Here is a 23,273-nt window from a genome sequence, read left to right as displayed (position 1 = left end):
GCCTAGACTGAAGTCTCTGATGTTTAGAAAAATAAATATGCGCAAGTTCGATCCCTTAATGTGAAACTAGTTTTTGAGAGGTAAAAATATCGTAACTTAAATGTTAAATCATAAATTAGCTTAGTGGTCAGTGGATTCTTGAAAAATATTCTACAGTTGGAATAAAAGACTGACGTCAGAGAAAAAAGTAAAATAACAATATACCGAACTCCGAGGAAAATTCAAAACGTAAAGTCCGTAATCAAATGACAAAATCAAAAGCTAAAACACATCAAACGAATGGATGACAACTGTCATATTCCTGACTTGGTACGGGCATTTTCTTATGTAGAAAATGGTGGATTAAACCTGGTTTTATAGCTAGCAAAACCTCTCACTTGTTATGACAGTCGCATAAAATTCCATTATATTGACACCGATGTGTGAACAAAACAAACAGACATAAAAGTTAAAAATGTCAAAAATAGGGGTACAGCAGTTAACATTGTGTTATTATCTTTATCACTATAAAAACAAAAAAATATGTAACAAAGAAACACAGAAAGGCATATAGACAAAGCACATTAGCAAAAATGAAAAACAAGAATACAAAAATTTACCATAGCACAATAACACAACGACGGGATGTACAGAGCAACGTCAAATGAATATCACCAAAAACAGACTAAACAGTAAAAGTAATATGCATAAAGACAAATAAAAGAATACTATAACACGTTATTAAGATGATAAACAACGTCAGTACCCAGAATCTATACTTCAAGACCATCGATCGTGTATTATTTGTGAAGTTGATACGGAATATTTATCAACAAGGTCTCGATACCTTCCGATGAACTTTTTTAGAAAAATGACTTTGACATACCCCTGGTTCATCAACTTTCCACTCAGACACTGGTGATGTTTTACAAAGTCTTAGTAACAGTTAATTGTTAATTGTTACTAAAAATCACTATTGCAGAAAATTAGAGCATTTCACAGTGTATTGTGAGATGAACCTGGGTTTTTTCATACAGTATATATCATGGTTCAATTTTATGATCATATGTTTTAAGTGTACTTTTATTATGACGTGTAGGATTTCCAGTACATGAAATAACTAAGTGTATTTCTTCTTTGTACTTGCGTGTTTATTCCATCAAAAATCAACCCATAATTGAAACCGGTCGTATGATTTATACAATATTGCAATTATTACAAAAGTATAGAGTACATTGAAAGGGTCCGACGACTTACAGAAAAGGACACAAAAAGAACCGAAAAGAAAATCGATTTTTTATATATATTTGATATGTAAACGCCTTAATCTGATACACGTGTAATACCACCAAATCATAGTACGTCACAACCGGAAGCATCGAAAAAGGGTCGAAAAAAATATTCCCTTGAATTTGACAGTTGTAGGAAATTAATCATACATTTCATTGCAGTAAAACATATCTGAGTCATAAACACATATCTTGGGTGTTTCAAAGCACCATTATTTTTTTATTTGGTATTTCTATGGAATATTTAAGAAACTTGAGGTTACATGGTTACTAACGCTTGTACACAGCAAAAAAAAAGGATGAAAATTTGATTTGTTAACTTCCAGTTATGGTTAATTTCTTATATGCAATGAAATGTTATGTGAAATTTTGTTTATAGTGCTGGACAAGATAAAACTTTACTCATGCCAAGTATTTCTTTATTTGAAACAAAGATGAATTCTGCACAATTTTTTTAAAAGTGCAAATTTAACAAAGACTAATAGGGGAAAATCAATGGTGGTATTACACCTACAGGGAAATTCAAAGTATTTTAAATAAAACAGCATTCCGAACAAAAGCCGTCAATCGAAATTTACCGTCTAAATTTAGCAATGTTCACAATTGTGTGCCGCTGCAGCCAGATTATTAAACAAAATTCACGTGGATATCCACAAACAGTCATGTGCAATGCCCGAAAATAACACACCTGCTCATGATTATCTTCTACTTATACTGTTAGGTCAACAGTGAACGGGTGAGCTTTTCTTTTGGTATTTCGGACCCAAAATTCCAAAAGGTTTTGTCAAATACAGCTAACACTACTCTTTTTCTGGGGTAGAAAAAAACACAGTTTATGGCCAACCTCAGTTAAAATTCCGTCTTAATTCCATTTAACTCATAAATTCAACAACACACCGTTATCTGGATGATATTTTTTCGTTATATAGTCAAGAATTCTCTTAAAATACTGACGAAATTTACCCAAAATAACTTACTTTAAAGAATTCAAATATAAACATCAAAAACTGTCCTTTTCTATATTTAGATATTTCAATTTTACATGGGAAACAACACAAACACATACGACAAAAGGGACGATGTTTTGTTCCCTATTATCAAATTTTATTTTTAGGACGGTGATTCCTTCTGCTTACGGTGTTTATACATCCCAACTCGTTCGCTATTCTTGTGTCTGTCGTGACGTTTTTGATTTCAATAAACACAATCTATGTATTTCTGGTAAATGATAAATTCAACGATTCCGTTACCGTAAATTTCTTAATACCTTTACTAAATTCTTTTATAGATAAGCAGTCTTAGTTGTAGAAAATTTTTGTACAAACGGGAAAACAGATTCTAATTTTACAGTAAAATTTGTTTACCGAGCCCGTAAATTTAGATACGATCCGGGTAAACTTAGCGATCTTTTGAATAAACTTATTCTAAAAGGTTACAAATTCTTCACCGAAATTAGATCTTTGAACATTGCTTTTATCAGTAAAATTATTGATTTGTTACCAATAAATTAAAACCCAACTAAATAGGATTGTTATATTGAATAATATTTCATGGATAAAGACAATACATGAAGAAACTTTATACAGAAATCTCGAGTTCAAAGCGGTACACATTAGAAAAATACAAAGCAAAAATTTTCCTAGTTTACAGATCAAGTATAGTATGATCCGTTTTCTAATTGCACAGACATCTTTTTTGAATATGCAAATAAAAAATATGTAACACTTGCATGATTTCTATACGGGTAAACAAATATTGCTCCTTATCCTACATCAGTTTTTCATCGATCAAACTTTTTGTTGGCAATTTTCCTCCATTTGTCTTCAAAGATTTTACTTAAGTAACGAATTGATACATGTAACCTATAAGATTAAGTATATTCAAAAGATCGAAAAGTTTACATGGAGTTTTATTTAAAGTTTAGCCTTTATAAACAACAGCATCGTTAAGAATTGGATGTGGTATTCCTTGATAAGGTTTATACAGGTACAGTCAAACTTCCGAACCAAATCTTTGTAACAATGAATCATGTGAATATAAGTTGAATTTAATTTCAAGCTTCCTAAATAAAATACACCTTTTACTGAACAGGCTGAAGATATATATAAAAAAAATAAGAAGATCTGATATGATTGCCAATGAGACACCCATCCACAAGAGACAAAATGACATAGAAGTTAACTATATGACATCGTACGACCTTCAAATGAGAAAAACCCATACCGCATAATCAGTTAAAAAAGGCCTGTAAATGACAAATTTCAACATTTCAAAAGAGAAATCTAACTGCCTGATTTATGTACAAAATAATGAAAGAAAAACAAATATGATAAACAGCAACAAATGACAACCACTGAATTACAGACTCCTGACTTGAGACAGTCACATATAGAATGTAGCAAGGTTAAACTAGGTCGAAGGGCACCAACCCTCCCGTAAACTGGGACGGTGGTAAAACAGTACAACATAAGAAAAAATTGTAAAAATCAGTTTTAAAAGGGTTAACTCATCATTTTGATACAAAGCAAAAAAACATCTACCAAAAACACAGATCGGACGTGGCAGGGTATGTTTATCTCAACAAAAAAGACACTAAATACAGATCTGAGAGTACTCACAGTTACTTACATTTAGTTCAAAGCCAATATAACAAGAAAAATCATGCATCTAGGACTAAAATATAAATCAGTATATATGTATATTTATGGATACCGATGGTGTTGATTCCTGTGGCGGATCTAGAGGGGGCGCGTAGAGTTTGTACGCCCCCTTTTTAATCGCAAAAAAAAAATGTATTATATCATGTTTTCAACGATTTGTTTGATTTTTAGCATTAAACCGTCCAAAATTTTTCGCTTCGCTTCGTTCGGCAAAAAATAACCCTTTTTATGGAATTACGCCCCCTCCCTTTTCAAACATCATGGATTCCATCTTTATTTTTATATTTGTGTAACCAAAATTTTAATTAATTGTTCCATATGAAGGTACAATATGTAAAGGTGCTCAGAATAGTATATAATATCAATTTGCGTTTCATTTTTAAAAGTTTTGAGAATTACAAGGCCTGTTTTGTATTTTTTTACCTGTGAGAAACTTACTACAAGGTTTAATGGACTGTAAACAGGGAAGTAATTTGTTTGCCCTGCACTTCTCTATAAGGAAATTAAGGTAGCTAAGGTTTCTGGCATCATGATTAAACATCGATCTTAATACGGATTGTATCGTGTCAAATCGTTCTCATACATAAAGGTAGGAATCATAAAGATTACACTTTCACAGTATTTTTTGGGTTCTAAAAAATAAAAAAAAAACTTTACACGCTTAATGTGATCATAAACATTAGAAATTATTTGATAAAAAATTACCTGGTTTATCTATAAATTTGATACAGGTAGAAATCTAATCATGTGGTTACTTTATGTTTGTAGAAAAAAAATATTATTTATCTAATTAAAATTAGCTGTATATGTACATTTTTAACGTCTTTTATTGATGAATCGATTTTGACCTACATTTGAATCTTTTGTGTTGAAGTGATTTATTTGCCTCATTGAGATATATGTAGTTTAGGGGATTTTTTTCCCATACTTCACATGTATATAGGTCTATTTGATAATTGTCTTCTCTTTGGAAAAGCTATTATTAAATTGTAAAACTCTTTTCATACCCGTTGAAAGAATTTCTTTTGACATTTGATAATAAACTAGACAAAAAACGATTTTCATATTTCTTTCAGACGTTAATAACTAAATTTTCATCTTAACTATGGTTAAAAAAAAGGAAGTAAATTAATCACAATTTGTAACACAAAATTCAATCTGATTTATTTGAAAACATAACTAATAGAGAAAAATGATGGACTACGAAAGATGCTCATATACAGTTAACTGCTTAACTGCTTCATCTTTTTTGTGTAATCTATTTCTCGTACGCTTTTCAACAAACTTCATAGAAATATTACACACATAATGACTTTTGGCAGCTGCCATTATGAAATTGTTTGTTGACTGTAAAAAAATCATTTCCAATGTTGTGTCATGAACTCGTCCTACAATTTTTAAACCAGATCACAGAAATATTTCACTTGCATTGAAGCCATTTCCGTATTTCCAAATATATATATATTTATTAGAATCAGTTATCATTTGATGAATAAGCATTAGGTTTAACTCAACCATTTCAATCTTTGATCCAGTATTATTTTGAGGAAACAAAAGATACTATCAACAGAATCACTAAAAATTAACTATAAATTAACTATATGATATAACTATGATAGGGGAAAGGAAATTGAAGGAAAGTGCTAAATTATTTTTTCTAAATCCTCTGTCTGAACTCTGCTTCATATACGAATAACGATAGATTTCCACGGGATAATTTTTATCTAGATTGAAAATAAAGTAAACGAGTTCTTTTGGAAAGGTTAAGCTATGAATTACTGGCAATTTTAGAAATGTCATCTTTAATTATAATGCAAATTTTGCGTAATTATCTAAATAATCCTTTCATAGAATCGACCTCCGATTCATAAAATCTGGTAGTTTCACATAAAATGTTTTAAATGTGTGCAGTTTCTACACCAAGAATATAAAATTTCATTGTTAAAGGGCTTACACAATATAATATCCAATGAAAGTCAAGCTGTATCATATCATATGTTATAAATGTCGCAAACAAAAGAGAGATCATTTTAAATTAATGTCGATGTCTAAAGACATTTCGTTTTATATATAGAGTATTCTAAATACAAATAGGTCAACATTAAGGAAACATAAATATCCAGGATCATATTTAATATCAACCTGTCAAATATAATTTTTACGGAAGCCCATTTAGGACCTTCCAAAAATGTAATTTGAATTCGAAATCCCGAATTTAAATCGTTTTCACAAATTGTTTGTTTCGATATCACAGATTAAATTTGTGATAACGAATTTGTGGAAATCGTTATTACAGATTTTGTGATTCGTAATTACGAATTAAATTCGTTTTTACAGTTTTTTTGTAATTCGTTTTAACGAATTAAATCGTGATGACGAATTGTATAATTGGCTATAACGGATTATATTCGTGATAATGAATTTGGGGAATTAATAATCACAGTTTTTTTGTAATTTGTGATTTTGGATTAAATTTATTATCACAGATTTTTTGCTCACCTGGCCCAAAGAGTTAGGAAAAGGTTGGCGCCTTTAAACTAGTTTAACCCCGCACATTCTTTATATCCCTGTCCCAAATCAGGAGACTGTTATTCAGTGGTTGTCGTTTGTTGCTGTATATCATATTTTTTTCGTTCGTTTTATTGTTCATAAATCGGACCGTAAGTTTTCTCGTTTGAACTGTCTTACATTTTTCATTTCGGGGCCATTTAAAGCTGATTATGCGATATGGGTTTTGCTGAATGTTGAAGGCCATACGGTGACCTTAAGTCCTGAATTTCAAAGTCATTTGTTCTCTGGTGGAGAGTTGTCTCATTGGTAATCATACCACATCTTCTTATTTTTATATTTTCTCTTCACTTTGCGTCCGTCGTTGTTCGTTAACTTTTACAAAAATCTTCTTCCCTGAAGCCTGATGGCCAAATTGAAACAAACTTGGCCACACTCAATTTAGTTTTTACACATTTTATTTGCAAAATTAGCAAAAGGTATTAGATACAAATTGAAACAACATTAGTGATGTTATCTCCATGTACAAATATAAACACAAAAAAAATTATACCTAGCCGAGGTTATTGTCGTGTAAACCGGGTGGGTTAACTCACAAACTGGTATGTTAAGTTGGTTTGCCAGCGACCCAGTTTAAACATCAATAATCTTAAGAAATAAAACGTGTTTAATCCTCACCATTCTGAACTGATACATTTTTATTCATTATTTTTCATTTAAACTCTCTTTAGGCCGGGGAATTTCATTCGTGTGTATCGCGCATTAATATATTTGACACAGGAAGTTGTCTCGGCAACACGAAGATCTAACAGACTAATCACATTTGTTGATTTGCTAATGATTGAAACATTTATTTGAAAATGACGGAAACATAGTAGGAGTGCATTAAAATCAAAAACAAACAAAGGATATAAAGAAGAAGAAAATAGAATATAATGTCACGGCATAAGTAGATAAGGCTAAGGCTAGCATGAAGTGAAGTGAGAGAAATAAATTAGGGTATCTAGTTTAAAGAATGTGAGCGATGATACCGCCTGCCAAACAACATGGCCGACATGGCTTAACATAGAACATAAGGGTAAAATACAAGTTTTCTCTTGATAAAGAATTGTTTAGAATGACGAGATCTACCTGCTGCCTATTTACGTCAACATTGTTAGAATCCTTATAGGAGTATTTTTCCTTTATTGACATTTTCTTTTAATGTGTGTTTTGTCTTTTATTTAATTTGGAAATTATAATAGAGAAAAACTCTCAATCAATTATCATAGCGAATATGATCAAAAACAAGTATTTTATTGGCACTACATATATAAAATTTTAAGGATTCCTAATTTCTGACAAAGTGTCAAAAACAAGAGTAGCGAACATCCTTTAGCCTTTGGGTCAGGTGAGCTAAATATCTGTGATCACGAATTTAATCCGAAATCACGAATTACAAAAAAAATGAGAACTAATTCAACAATTATACAATTCGTTTAAACGATTTAAATTCGTTATCACAAATCATAAAAAAATGTGATCACGAATTACAAAAACAGTTATAACGAATTCCACAAATTCGTTACCACGAATTTAATCTGTGATATCAAATTCTAATTATATTTTTGGTAGGTCCTAAATGGGCTTCCGTAATTTCATAATTAACTTTCCTTTTAAAAGGCTTGTATTCAGTTATAAAATGTATTTAATTTTGTTGAAAGAATGTCTTTCGACTTTAAATAATAAACTAAACAAAGAAGACAATTTTAAGATTCTTTCAGACGTTAAATTTCATATGCAAAATAGTTCACTATTGTTATCATAATCAGTACAAATGTCTATGTTATTGAAGAAAAATGAGGAAGTAATTACAATGCGATTTTGAAAACAGTAATAATAGAGAAAAATAATTAACTAGTATGAAATTTCTCATATCTGCTGACAAACAGGTTATAAAGCTGTTGTGTTTCAGTAAGATTTTTTTCTATAAACTAAAATCGGAATTTCTTCCAAATTATCCATGATTTTTTTTTTAACTTACATAAAATAATGTATTCCAACGGTATAATCATGTATAGAGATATCGCCGTATGAACTGTTATCCGTCTGCCAGTAAGATTCGTGCTGAAAAGGTGTTCTTTAAGCGATTGATAATGCATATAATAAGCTGCGACGTTGGATCTGATCGTCACGCTAAAAACATGTGACTGCTATGCTGTAAGACATAATTAGAGCCCTTGTGTATTTATTGAAGGGGATACCCAACCACTTTGACTAACATATTTTGGCTAGTTTAATATTCATAAAAATGTTCACAAAATATTTACTTAAACCTGTTGATAAAAATTACAGGAATAATTTTATTGGATATAAAGCAGTTTGACAAACACTAATTTTGATCATTAAGAAGCTTGGTTTCTCTTTACTAATAGTATATGAATAAAACTTTAGCTGATTTAAAGAGTTAACTCCCTTTGATCTTCTGTAACCCCTTAATATCATATGTTTTGTCTCATTCAAAAATTCATTGCGTATTAAGCAAACCACAATGAATCGATCATTCGATTGAAAAATTAAAATCCTTTTCCCTAATCAGCAAGAGTGCCGGCATTTTAAATAAATGAAAACAGTGAAAATATAAACATTACAAAACAAACAATTATAGAATTGAATTCATAACAGTGTAGACGAGACCATTCGTTGGCGCGCTCAATTTTCCAATTGACTGGATCAGATCAGGTAACAGTTTGTCTGCTACGCCTACTTAATAATTGTTTTACAAGGGACATTTAAACGTACGGGGTCACCGAAGGTTACTTAACGCCTGAAAACAAGTAACTCGAAAAAAAACTACAGGCGTATTGATTAACATTGAATATTTTGACATTCTTCAACGACAATCGATAGCCAAATTATTTGTCATACCGCACGTTCTTTAAACATTAAAATAAAATTTTACTAGCTTCAAAAGTAGTAATGAATGTTTATATATAAGCAATAACCTCCGGCCGTCGGGATGATCTTACGCTGACACATCGCGTCCTCATGAGATAACTATTACTTATCGATAGCCGATGGCAAACAAGTTCAAGGTTAATGATTCGGTATTATTAAAAACATAATCTTTACGGTTGTCCACACTGTTATGGGACTACCTTTAAAGAATTCGTGGTACTTCTCGGAAGCATCATGAACATTCCATAGTCAGGTGTTACTTTAGGATGTTCAATACACTGTTTAAAGAACATTCCATAGTCAGGTGTTACTTTAGGATGTTCAATACACTGTTTAAAAATAATAAGTTTTTTAAAAGACTGTTATTAATTGATACAGCAGTCAACATTGTGTTATAATCTTAATCACTATAAAAACAAAAAAATATGTAGCAAAGAAACACAGAAAGGCATAATGACAAAGCACATTAGCAAAAATGAAAGACAAGAATACAATCAAATGAATATCAATCACCAAAAACAGACTAAATAGTAAAAGCAATCTTCATAAAGACAAATAAAAGAATACTATAACACGTTATTAAGATGATACACAACGCCAGTACCCAGAATCTATACTTCAAGACCATCGTGTATTATTTGTGAAGTTGATACGGAATATTTATCAACAAGGTCTCGATACCTTCCGATGAACTTTTTTAGAAAAAGGACGAGACGTACTTTGACATACCCCTGGTTCATCAACTATCCACTCGGGCAAAAGTATAGGGTATATTGAAAGGGTCCGACGACTTACAGTAAAGGACAAAAAAAGAACCGAAAAGAAAATCGATTTTTTTATCTATGTTTGATAAAAATATTCCCTTTAATTTGATAGTTGAAGGAAATTAATCCTACATTTCATTGCAATAAAAAAAAGTCTGAGTCATAAACACATATCTTGGGTGTTTCAAAGCACTATTATTTTTTTATTTGGTGTTTCTATAGAGTATTTAAGAAACCTGAGGTTACATAGTTACTAAAGCTTGTACACAAAAAGGGATGAAAATTTGTTTGGTTAACTTCCAGTGATGGTTATTTTCTTATATGCAATGAAATGTAATGTGAAATTTGTCTATAGTACTGGACATAAAAAATTCCCGAGGCACATAAGTATAACGGGAATTGATTGTCTTCTTGCGCATGTGTAATACATGTAAGTGTAGGCGTAGGAATTTTTGGCGCCAAAAAATTAGGTTGTGAAGCGACGGTTTTATATAGTTAATTCTAGCCTGTACTTCGTACTGTGAACATCATATTTTGTGAGTGCCGTTCACGCTATGGATGACTTAGAAAATAAAAAATAAGCGTATCGTTAGCGAAGAAGTAAATAGATCGCAGAATGAATTTTTATCAAAGTTGGACAGTTTATTTACTTCTAAATTTCAAGTATATGATCAACAATAGAAAGAACGTTCAGACGCACAGTTCAACCGTATTCATAATGATCTTTTATCAACAGACAGTTATAAATTCCAAAGGAAGAGTTGTGAAGATCAGTATAAGTTTAACCAGAAAGTGTCCGTTGCTTTGAAAGAAGCAGAAGCTGTTATAGAACCACAAGATCCATCTTCCGCGAGGGCTAAACAGAAGATATCTGAAGGTATTGAACTTTTGAATTATCGGCAAAATTGGAAATTTGTGCAGGAGTATACTGCAAATCCTTTGGCGGATGATTCTGAGGACGACAGATAGATATTTCGGGCACAAAACAGAGCTGAAAAGAAGATCAAAGCAGACAGAGTAAAGAGAAGATCCCACGCTGACCCTTATGTAAAACCAGCGAGTTCCAGTGGAAGTAGAGATCGACAGACGGTACCAAGGAAGCCTGGTGTGTGTTACAATTGTTAAAAGCCTGGTCATTGGCAGAATGAGTGTCCTGAAAAGAAACAACCAAAGTTAAGTAAGATTTTTGATAACTGTTGTAATTTAGCTTGGGATTTAAGCTACGAATCAAATTTTGATTCAGAAGGGGGGAGTCATTTAATGAATTCTGTTCACAATAAGGTAAACGAAACAATGGTCAGTTGTGTTAACTGTTCAGTCAGATATGACGAGGATACTAATGACCAGACGTCTGGTCATTTATATTTACAGGTGAATGTTTTGACACCAGTAGGTATATTAAATAAAGCAATACACAAATGGAAGGAGTCGGCTACAAGTGAGTACATTTTAAAAGTAATCGAGGAAGGTTATGGTATACCGTTTAAAACTCTTCTAGATAGCTGTGTTCTCAGAAATAATAAATCATCTTTAGATAATTCTGTTTTTGTAAATGCTGAAGTTTCTAAATTATTAGAAAAGAAGTGTATTTCAGAAGTACAAGAAATACCGTATGTAGTAAATCCACTAACGGTGGCATATAACAGATCAGCAAAACCTAGATTAGTTCTTGATTGCAGACACATCAATGAGTGCATACAGCAGTTTAAATTTAAGTTTGATGATGGGTCAGTTGCAAAGCAAGTATTTAATAAAGGAAAATATCTGTTTCGTTTTGATTTAAAAAGCGCCTATCATCATATAGAAATATTTCCAGACCACATTTAGGTTTTAGTTGGCATTTTGAAGGGACAACCAGATATTTTTTATTTAATGTTCTTCCTTTTGGAATTGCTAGTGCTGGTCATATATTCACTAAACTTACAAAAGAAGTTGTTAAGTATTGGAGGAGTCAAGGTTTGAGAATCATAATGTATTTAGATGATGGTTTGGGTGGAGACAGTAATTTCGATTGCGCACAACGTGTTAGCACTTTTATAAGACAAAGTTTGACAGAGTTTGGTTTTTTAATAGCAGAAGAGAAATGTATATGGTTGCCTGTACAGAGTATTACTTGGATAGGGATATTTTGGGAAATGCAATTTGGAAAATTGAGTATTACCGAGGAGAGAGTCGAAAGACTTCTTTCGGTTATTGACAAAACATTGAAAAATATAGGTAAAAGCAAGCTTTTGTACAATACTAGATTTGTGGCTGGTATTGTTGGACAAATAATATCAATGATGACTGTAATGGGAAACGTTTGTAGACTTAGAACAAGAGAACTTTACAATTGTCTTATAATGAGAGCAAGTTGGAACTCACTTGTAGTATTGAATTCTTTTGCTATTGAAGAGCTATATTTTTGGTTTGAGAACTTACGAAAGTTCAATAAAAAGGGTTTAAATCTGCCTGAGTCAGATTTTTGTGATTTTATGGCGTATACTGACGCTTCAGATGTCGGCTTTTGAGGATATGTAGTCCCAGCTGATACAGAGTCTGTCTGTGACTCTAATTGTATTATGAAAATGACTGATTGTGGTCTAGAAGTTCCCAATAACAGTTTGATAACTGTGACTAGTAACTGGTCGGTATCTGAAAGTGTTAAAAGCTCTACATGGAGAGAGCTTGAAGCAGTAAGTAGGGTAGTAAAAAGTTCTGTTACGATGCTAAAAAATCACACAGTTCAACTGAATACTGATAATAAAAACGTTACAAGCATAATAAAGAACGGTAGTAGAAAGTCTGAGCTGCAAGAGATTGCTTGCGATGTAAATGAATAGTGCACAGAAAACAATATGGGTATAAAGACACAATGGGTTCCTCGGGAACAAAACAAAATAGCTGATAATTTAAGTAGATATTCAGATTGTGATGATTGGGGTATTCATTTTTAAGTGTTTGCCATGCTTGATGAGCTTTGGGGAAAACATTCTATAGATAGATTTGCTACTGATTATAACAGTAAATGTTTTAGGTTTAATTCAAAATGTTGGTGCAAAGGTACTGAAGCTTTTGACGCTTTCACGCAAAATTAGCAAGGGGAAAATAACTGGCTGGTACCACCACCAAATTTGATATCCAAGGTAATTAGAAAAGTATGCGCAGATAGCGCTGACAGTACTCTTGTTGTTTCATTTTGGAAATCAGCTCCATTTTGGGCATTATAACACAATTCAAATTGTACTTTTGTTGAGGACAAGGTGCGTTTAACAAATGAACATTTAATTGTAAGAGGGAGAGGCAATAATGGTATTTTCGGAGTATATCCTTTGAATTTTGCACTGCTTGCTTTTAAAATCAGATTTTGATTGTAGTATTTCTTTTGCACAGGAATAAAGCAAGAACAGTTTGTACGTGACGACGTGGTACACAGTGGAATTAACGAAACTCATCTTTTATACAGTTTGGTTGCCAGCTTATCTACACATTTATTGGAATCAAGAAGTGACAGTACTGAGAAAAAGAATTATTATGGTTTTTTAAAGTGGGAAAAATTTGTTACTAAACATTGCTTAATTTCAATGCCTGCCTCGCCTATACATGTTGCTTTGTATTTGTCTAATTTGTTAGATTCTGGATCTACTTAGAGTACAGTATCGTCTGCTGTTTACTCAATTAAGTGGGCACATGAAATGTGTGGTCAAATTGACCCTACAAGTAATTCCTTTGCTGAACATTTAGTTGAATCAGCTAAAAGAATTGCTAAACCTGTTGTAAATAAGAAAGATCCAGTCACTACTGATATCTTAATTCGGTTATGTTCTATGTTTCAATTTTCTACAGATTTACTGGTGGTTAGGGATCTTTTGATGACTTTGCTAGGTTTCAGTGGTTTTTTACGTTTTAACGAGTTAAGTCAGCTAAGATGTAACGATATTATTGTAAAAGATGATCATTTAGTTATTAAAATTAGGAGGAGTAAGACTGATCAATACAGATCAGGTGACGAGATTTTAATTTGCAAAGGGCATACTTTGGCTTGTCTTTATGCTATGTTTTTTAGATATGTTAGTTTAGCCGAATTAGCTTTGGATAGTGATATGTTTTTATTTCGACCATTATACAGAAGTTAGAAACAATGTGCTTTAATTAGTATTAACAAACCTATTAGTTACACTACTTCTAGGGAGTGCGTTATTAAGAGATTAAAACTAGTTGCACCTGAATTGAATCTTGGGTTGCATTCGCTAAGGTTTGGTGGTGCCACTATGGCGCCAAATTCAGGTGTCAAAGAAAGGTGCTGGAAGCGCCATGGCAGATAGAAGAGCAACTCAAGCAAAGACGGCTATGTAGCCGACTCTGTAGAAAGTAGGTTAGCCGTATCAAAGACTTTTGGCTTGTAGTTTATCTAGCTTCATATTTTTCTATCTTTGTTGCTCTATGCAGTACACGAGCAAGTCAACAAATATAAGTTTGTGTTGTGTTTTTCTTTAAATAGTTGAGTTTAAATTTATTTAGTGGAAAGAAGACTAAAAAATTCCCGAGACACATAAGTATAACGGGAATTGATTGTCTTCTTGCGCGTGTGTAATACATGTAAGTGTTGGCGTAGGAATTTTTGGCGCCAAAAAAATAGGTTGTAACGCGACGGTTTTATATAGTTAATTCTAGCCTGTACTTCGTATTGTGAACATCATATTTTTTAAGGGTTTTTAAGGAAAAAAGATTTGCATAATTTTGTATTTTGATAATATATTGATTTTTATGTAGGAGGTATAGCTATACAAACGTAATCGTATCTCGACTTTTGTACCAAATATTTTATAGCCGCCGAGTCCTAATGACTCGATTTCTTTTCTTTTTTCAATATTTACAAACAAATATATGTTTTCTTTTTCTCATTTGACAAGTGAGGTCCAACACTTAGAGTTTCGTTGGCATTGACAAAAGGACACAGGTTTCCCAAATGGGTTTTTCCTGATCGGCCACGGAATATTCAGTTATTCAGTTTTTCAAATACAAAGGGTTAACATGAGTTTATTATTCTTGAACAATTAAAATATTGTATTCACATTGTATGGTGTATAATATGTTTATATTGATCATTTGTCATATTAAATCGGCAGCTCACAATTTGCAGTACACGAGCTAGTCAACAAACATAAGTTTGTGTTGTGTTTTTCATTAAATAGTTGAGTTTAAATGTATTAAGTGGAAAGAAGACGGATAACACTTTACTCATGCCAAGTATTTCTTTTTTTGAAAAAAAGATGAATTCTGCACAATTTTTTGAAAAGTGCAAATTTAACAAAGACTAATAGGGGAAAATCAATGGTGGTATTACACCTACAGGGAAATCCAAAGTATTAACAGCATTCCGAACAAAAGCCGTCAATCAAAATTTCCCGTCTAAATTTAGCAACTTTCACAATTGTGTCAAAGGTGGGAATGCCGCTGCAGCCAGATAATTAAACAAAATGCACTTGGATATCCACAAAAAGTCATGTGCAATACCCGAAAATAACACACCTGCTCATGATTATCTTCTACTTATACTGTTAGGTCAACAGTGAATTAGTGAGCTTTTATTTTGGCATTTCGGACCCAAAATTTCCAAAGGTTTTGTCAAATACAGATTTACTCTTTTTCTGGGGTAGAAAAAAACACAGTTTATGGCCAACCTCAGTTAAAATTCCGTCTCAATTCCATTTAATTCATAAATTCAACAACACACCATTATCTTGAGGATATTTTTCGTTGAATAGTCAAGAATTCTCTTAACATACTGACGAAATTTACCCAAAATAACTTATTTTAAATAATTCAAATATAAACAGCAAAAACTGTCCTTTTCTATATTTAGATATTGCAATTTTACATGGGGAAACAACACAAATATTTACGACAAAAGGGACGATTTTTTTGTTCCCTATTATCAAGTTTTATTTTTAGGACGGTGATTCCTTCTGCTTACGGTGTTTATACATCCCAACTCGTTTGCTTTTCTTGTGTGTGTTGTGACGTTGTTGATTTCAATAAACACAATCTATGTATTTCTGGTAAATGATAAATTCAACGATTCCGTTACCGTAAATTTCTTAATACCTTTACTAAATTCTTTTATAGATAAGCAGTCTTAGTTGTAGAAAACTTTTTTACAACCGGGAAAACAGATCCTTATTTTACAGTGAATTTGTTTACCGAGCCCGTAAGTTTAGATACGATCCGGGTAAACTTAGCGATCTTTTGAATAAACTTATTCTAAAAGGTTACCAATTCTTCCCCGAAGTTAGATCTTTGAATATTGCTTTTATCAATAAAATTGTTAATTTTGTTACCAATAAATTAAAACCCAACTAAATAGTATTGTTATATTGAGTAATATTTCATGGATAAAGACAATGCATGAAGAAACTTTATACAGATATATCGAGTTCAAAGCGGTACACATTACAAAAATACGAAGCAAAATTTTTCCTAGTTTACAGATCAAGAATAGTATGCTCCGTTATCCAATTGCACAGACATCTTCTTTGAATATACAAATAAAAAATATGTAACACTTGCATGATTTCTATACGGGTAAACAAATATTGCTCCTTATCCAACATACATTTGAGAATCAGTTTTCATCGATCAAACTTTCTGTTGGCAATATTCCTCCATTTGTCTTCAAAGATCTTACTTAAGTAACGAATTGATAACCTATAAGATTAAGTATATTCAAAAGATCGAAAAGTTTTATTTAAAGTTTAGCATTTATAAACAACAGCATCGTTAGGAATTGGATGCGGTATTCCTTGATAAGGTTTATACAGGTACAGTCAAACTTCCGAACCAAATCTTTGTAACAATGAGTCATGTGAATGTAAGTTGAATTTAATTTCAAGCTTCCTAAATAAAATACACCTTTTACTGAACAGGCTGCTGATATATATAAAAATAAGAAGATCTGGTATGATTGCCAATGAGACACCCATCCACAAGAGACAAAATGACATAGAAGTTAACTATATGTCACCGTACGACCTTTAAATGAGAAATACCCATATCGCATAGTCAAAAGAGAAAACTAACTGCCTGATTTATGTACAAAAGAATGAACGAAAACAAATATGATAAACAGCAACAAATGACAACCACTGAATTACAGGCTCATGACTTGAGACAGTCACATATAGAATGTAGCAGGGTTAAACTAGTTCGAAGGGCACCAACTCTCCCGTAACCTGGGACGGTGGTGTAACATTACAACATAAGAACATATTGTAAAAATCAGTTTTAAAAGGGTTAACTTATCAGATTGATACAAAGCAGAAAGACATCTACCCAAAACACAGATTGGACGTGGCAGGGTATGTATATCTCAACAAAAAAGACACTAAATACAGATCTGAGAGTACTCGCAGTTACTTACAGCTAGTTCAAAGCCAAAATAACTAATAAGAAAATTCTTGCATCTAAGACTAAAATATAAATCAGTATATATTATATATCTATTGATGGATACCGATGGTGTTGATTCCTGTGGCGATCTAGAGGGGGCGTAGAGGGTGTACGCCCCCTTTTAAATCGCAAAAAAAATGTATTATATCATGTTTTCAACGATTTGTTTGATTTTTAGCATTAAACCGTCCAAAATTTTTCGCTTCCCTTCGTTTGGCAAAAAAAATAATCCTTTTTATGGAATTACGCCCCCCTCCTTTTTCAAAAATCATGGATTCCAGCTTTATTTTTATATTTGTGTAACCAAAATTTTAATTAATTGTTCCATATGAAGGTACAATATGTAAAGGTGTTCAGAATAGTATATAATATCAATTTGCGTTTCATTTTTAAAAGTTTTGAGAATTACAAGGCCTGTTTTGTATTTATTTACCTGTGAGAAACTTACTACAAGGTTTAATGGACTGTAAACAGGGAAGTAATTTGTTTGCCCTGCACTTCTCTATAAGGAAATTAAGGTAGCTAAGGTTTCTGGCATCATGATTAAACATAGATCTTAATACGGATTGTATCGTGTCAAATCGTTCTCATACATAAAGGTAGGAATCATAAAGATTGCACTTTCCCAGTATATTTTGAGTTCTAAAAAATAAAATAAAAACTTTATAAGCTTAATGTGATCATATACATTAGAAATTACTTGATAAAAAATTACCTGGTTTATCTATAAATTTGATACAGGTAGAAATCTAATCATGTGGTTACTTTATGTTTGTAGAAAAAAAATATTATTTATCTAATTAAAATTAGCTGTACATGTACATTTTTAACGTCTATTATTGATGACTTGATTTTGACCTACATTTGAATCTTTTGTTTTGAAGCGATTTATTTGCCTCATTGAGATATATGTAGTTTAGGGGATTTTTTTCCCATACTTCACATGTATATAGGTCTATTTGATAATTGTCTTTGCTTTTGAAAAGCTATTATTAAATTGTAAAACTCTTTTCATACCAGTTGAAAGAATTTCTTTTGACATTTGATAACAAACTAGACAAAAAACGATTTTCATATTTCTGTCAGACGTTAATAACTAAATTTTCATCTTAACTATGGTTAAAAAAAAGGAAGTAAATTAATCACAATTTGTAACATAAAATTCAATCTGATTTATTTGAAAACATAACTAATAGAGAAAAATGATGGGCTACGAAAGATGCTCATATACAGTTAACTGCTTAACTGCTTAATCTTTTTTGTGTAATCTATTTCTCGTACGCTTTTCAACAAACTTCATAGAAATATAACATACATAATGACTTTTGGCAGCTACCATTATGAAATTGTTTGTTGACTGTAAAAAAATCATTTCCAATGTTGTGTCATGAACTCGTCCTACAATTTTTAAACCAGATCACAGAAATATTTCACTTGCATTGAAGCCATTTCCGTATTTCCAAATATATATATATATTTATTTATTAGAATCAATTATCCTTTGATACATAAACATTAAGTTGCCCTCAACCATTTCAATCTTTGATCCAGTATTATTTTGAGGAAACAAAAGATACTATCAACAGAATCACCAAAAATGAACTATAAAATAACTATATGATATAACTATGATAGGGGAAAGGAAATTGTAGGCAAGTGCTAAATTATTTTTTGTAAATCCTCTGTCTGAACTCTGCTTCATATACGAATAACGATAGATTTCCACGGGATAATTTTTATCTAGATTGAAAATAAAGTAAACGAGTTCTTTTGGAAAGGTTAAGCTAAGAATTACTGGCAATTTTAGAAATGTCATCTTTAATTATAATGCAAATTTTGCGTAATTATCTAAATAATCCTTTCATAGAATCGACCTCCGATTCATAAAATCTGGTAGTTTCACATAAAATGTTTTAAATGTGTGCAATTTCTACACCAAGAATATAAAATTTCATTGTTAAAGGGCTTACACAATATAATATCCAATGAAAGTCAAGCTGTATCATATCATATGTTATAAATGTCGCAAACAAAAGAGAGATCATTTTAAAATAATGTCGATGTCTAAAGACATATCGTTTTATATATAGAGTATTTTAAATACAAATAGGTCAACATTAAGGAAACATAAATATCCAGAATCATATTTAATATCAACCTGTCAAATATAATTTTTACGGAATTTAGGACCTTCCAAAAATTTAATTTGAATTCGAAATCACGAATTTAAATCGTTATCACAAATTGTTTGTTTCGATATCACAGATTAAATTTGTGATAACGAATTTGTGGAAATCGTTATTACAGATTTTGTAATTCGTAATTACGTATTAAATTCGTTTTACAATTTTTTGTAATTTGTTTTAACGAATTAAATCGTGATAACGAATTGTATAATTGGCTATAACGGTTTTTATTCGTGATAACGAATTTGGGGAATTAATAATCACAGTTTTTTTGTAATTTGTGATTTTGGATTAAATTAACTATCACAGATTTTTTGCTCACCTGGCCCAAAGAGTTAGGAAAAGGTTGGCGCCTTTAAACTAGTTTAACCCCGCACATTCTTTATGTACCTGTCCCAAATCAGGAGATTGTTATTCAGTGGTTGTCGTTTGTTGCTGTATATCATATTTTTTTCGTTCGTATTATTGTTCATAAATCGGGCCGTAAAGTTTCTTGTTTGAATTGTCTTACATTTTTCATTTCGGAGCCTATTAAAGCTGACTATGCGATATGGGTTTTGCTGAATGTTGAAGGCCATACGGTGACCTTAAGTTCTGAATTTCTAATTCATTTGTTCTCTGGTGGAGAGTTGTCTCATTGGCAATCATACCACATCTTCTTATTTTTATATTTTCTCTTCACTTTGCGTCCGTCGTTGTTCGTTACCTTTTGCAAAATCTTCTTCCCTGAAGCCTGATGGCCAAATTGAAACAAACTTGGCCACACTCAATTTAGTTTTTACACATTTTATTTGCAAAATTAGCAAAAGGGATTGGATACAAACTGAAACAATATTAGTGATGTCCTCTCCATGTACAAATATAAAAACAAAAAAATTATACCTAGCCGAGGTTATTGTCGTGTAAACCGGGTGGGTTAACTCACAAGCTGGTATGTTAAGTTGGTTAGCCAGCGACTCAGTTTAAACATCAATAATCTTAAGAAATAAAACGTGTTTAATCCTCACCATTCTGAACTGATACATTTTTATTCATTATTTTTCATTTAAACTCTCTTTAGGCCGGGGAATTTCATTCGTGTGTATCGCGCATTAATATATTTGACACAGGAAGTTGTTTCGGCAACATGAAGATCTAACAGACTAATCACATTTGTTGATTTGCTAATGATTGAAACATTTATTTGAAAATGACGAAAACATAATAGGAGTGCATTAAAATCAAAAACAAACAAAGGATATAAAGAAGAAGAAAATAGAATATAATGTCACGGCATAAGTAGATAAGGCTAGCATGGAGTGAAGTGAAGTGAGAGAAATAAATTAGGGTATCTAGTTTAAAGAATGTGTGCGATGATACCGCCTGCCAAACAACATGGCCGACATGGCTTAACATAGAACATAAGGGTAAAATACAAGTTTTCTCTTGATAAAGAATTGTTTAGAATGACGAGATCTACCTGCTGCCTATTTACGTCAACATTGTTAGAATCCTTATAGGAGTATTTTTCCTTTATTGACATTTTCTTTTAATGTGTGTTTTGTCTTTTATTTAATTTGAAAATTATAATAGAGAAAAACTCTCAATCAATTATCATAGCGAGTATGATCAAAAACAAGTATTTTATTGGCACTACATATATAAAAACTTGAGGATTCCTAATTTCTGACAAAGTGTCAAAAACAAGAGAAGCGAACATCCTTTAGCCTTTGGGTCAGGTAAGCTAAAAATCTGTGATAACGAATTTAATCCAAAATCACGAATTACAAAAAAAAATGAGAACTAATTCAACAATTATACAATTCGTTTAAACGATTTTAATTCGTTATCATAAATTATAGAAAAATGTTATCACGAATTTAATTCGTAATTACGAATTACAAAAACAGTTATAACGAATTCCACAAATTCGTTACCACGAATTTAATCTGTGATAACGAATTATGTAATTCGTGATAACGGATTAAATTCGTGATATCAAATTCAAATTATATTTTTGGTAGGTCCTAAATGGGCTTCCGTAATTTCATAATTAACTTTCCTTTTAAAAGGCTTGTATTCAGTTATAAAATGTATTTAATTTTGTTGAAAGAATGTCTTTCGACTTTAAATAATAAACTAAACAAAGAAGACAATTTTAAGATTCTTTCAGACGTTAAATTTTAAATGCAAAATAGTTCACTATTGTTATCATAATCAGTACAAATGTATATGTTAAAGAAGAAAAATGAGGATGCGATTTTGAAAACAGTAATAATAGAGAAAAATAATTAACTAGTATGAAATTTCTCATATCTGCTGACAAACAGGTTATGCAGCTGTTTTGTTTTAGTGAGATTTTTTTCTATAAACTAAAATCGGAATTTCTTCCAAATTATCCATGATTTTTTTTTAACTTACATAAAATCATGTATTCCAATGGTATAATCATGTATAGAGATATCGTCATATGAACTGTTATCCGTCTGCCAGAAAGATTCGTGCTGAAAAGGTGTTCTTTAAGCGATTGGTAATGCATACAATAAGCTGCGACGTTGGATCTGATCGTCACGCTAAAAACATGGGACTGCTATGCTGTCAGAAAGAATTAGAGCCCTTGTGTATTTATTGAAGGGCATACCCAACACTTTGACTAAAATATTTTGGCTAGTTTAATTTTCATAAAAATTTTGAAAAAATATTTACTTAAACCTGTTGACAAAAATTACAGGAATGATTTCATTGGATATAAAGCAGTTTGACAAACACTAATTTTGATCATTGAGAAGCTTCGTTTCTCTTTACTAATAGTATATGATTAAAACTTTTAGCTGATTTTAAAAGAGTTAACTCCCTTTGATCTTCTGTAACCCCTTAATATTATATGTTTTGTCTCATTCGAAAATTCATTGCATATTTAGCATACCACAATGAATCGATCATTAGATTGAAAAATTAAAATCCGTTTCCCTAATCAGCAAGAGTGCCGGCATTTTAAATAAATGAAAACACTGAAAATATAAACATTACAAAACAAAAAGTTATAGAATTAAATTCATAACAGTGTAGACGAGACCATTCGTTGGCACGCTCAATTTTCCAATTGACTGGATCAGATCAGGTAACAGTTTGTCTGCTACGCCTACTTAATACGTTGTTTTACAAGGGACATTTAAACGTACGGGGTCACCGAAGGTTACTTAACGCCTGAAAACAAGTAACTCGAAAAAATACAGGCGTATTGATTAACATTAAATATTTTGACATTCTTCAACGACAATCGATAGCCAAATTATTTATCATACCGCAAGTTCTTTAAACATTAAAATAAAATTTTACTAGCTTCAAAAGTAGTAATGAATGTGTATATATAAGCAATAACCTCCGGCCGTCGGGATGATCTTACACTGACACACCGCGTCCTCATGAGATAACTATAACTTATCGATAGCCGATGGCATACAAGTTCAAGGTAAATGATTCGGTATTATTAAAGACATAATCTTTACGGTTGTCCACACTGTTATGGGACTACCTCTAAAG

General features: G+C 31.6%; 1 protein-coding gene across 3 annotated transcripts in view; it reads left to right on the top strand.

Annotated features, from left to right (window-relative positions):
• The first annotated feature begins 4,415 nt into the window (after nucleotides 1–4,415).
• The window catches only part of LOC127718538 (plexin-B1-like), an 89,136-nt gene continuing 70,278 nt past the window's right edge, over nucleotides 4,416–23,273 (top strand). For 2 of the 3 annotated variants that reach the window (XM_052224625.1, XM_052224610.1), the window contains exon 1: nucleotides 4,416–4,517. The gene's annotated coding sequence lies outside the window, so the exon portion shown is untranslated. Of the gene's footprint in view, nucleotides 4,518–18,062; nucleotides 18,165–23,273 lie in introns of those variants that run through there. The other variant, XM_052224618.1, reaches the window with a different exon arrangement.

The sequence above is a fragment of the Mytilus californianus genome, unplaced genomic scaffold, assembly GCF_021869535.1.
Source record: "Mytilus californianus isolate M0D057914Y unplaced genomic scaffold, xbMytCali1.0.p SCAF_1, whole genome shotgun sequence".
Classification (NCBI taxonomy): Eukaryota; Metazoa; Mollusca; class Bivalvia; order Mytilida; family Mytilidae; genus Mytilus; species Mytilus californianus.
Note: the sequence above shows the minus strand (reverse complement) of the source record. Positions and strands in the feature narration are given on the sequence as shown.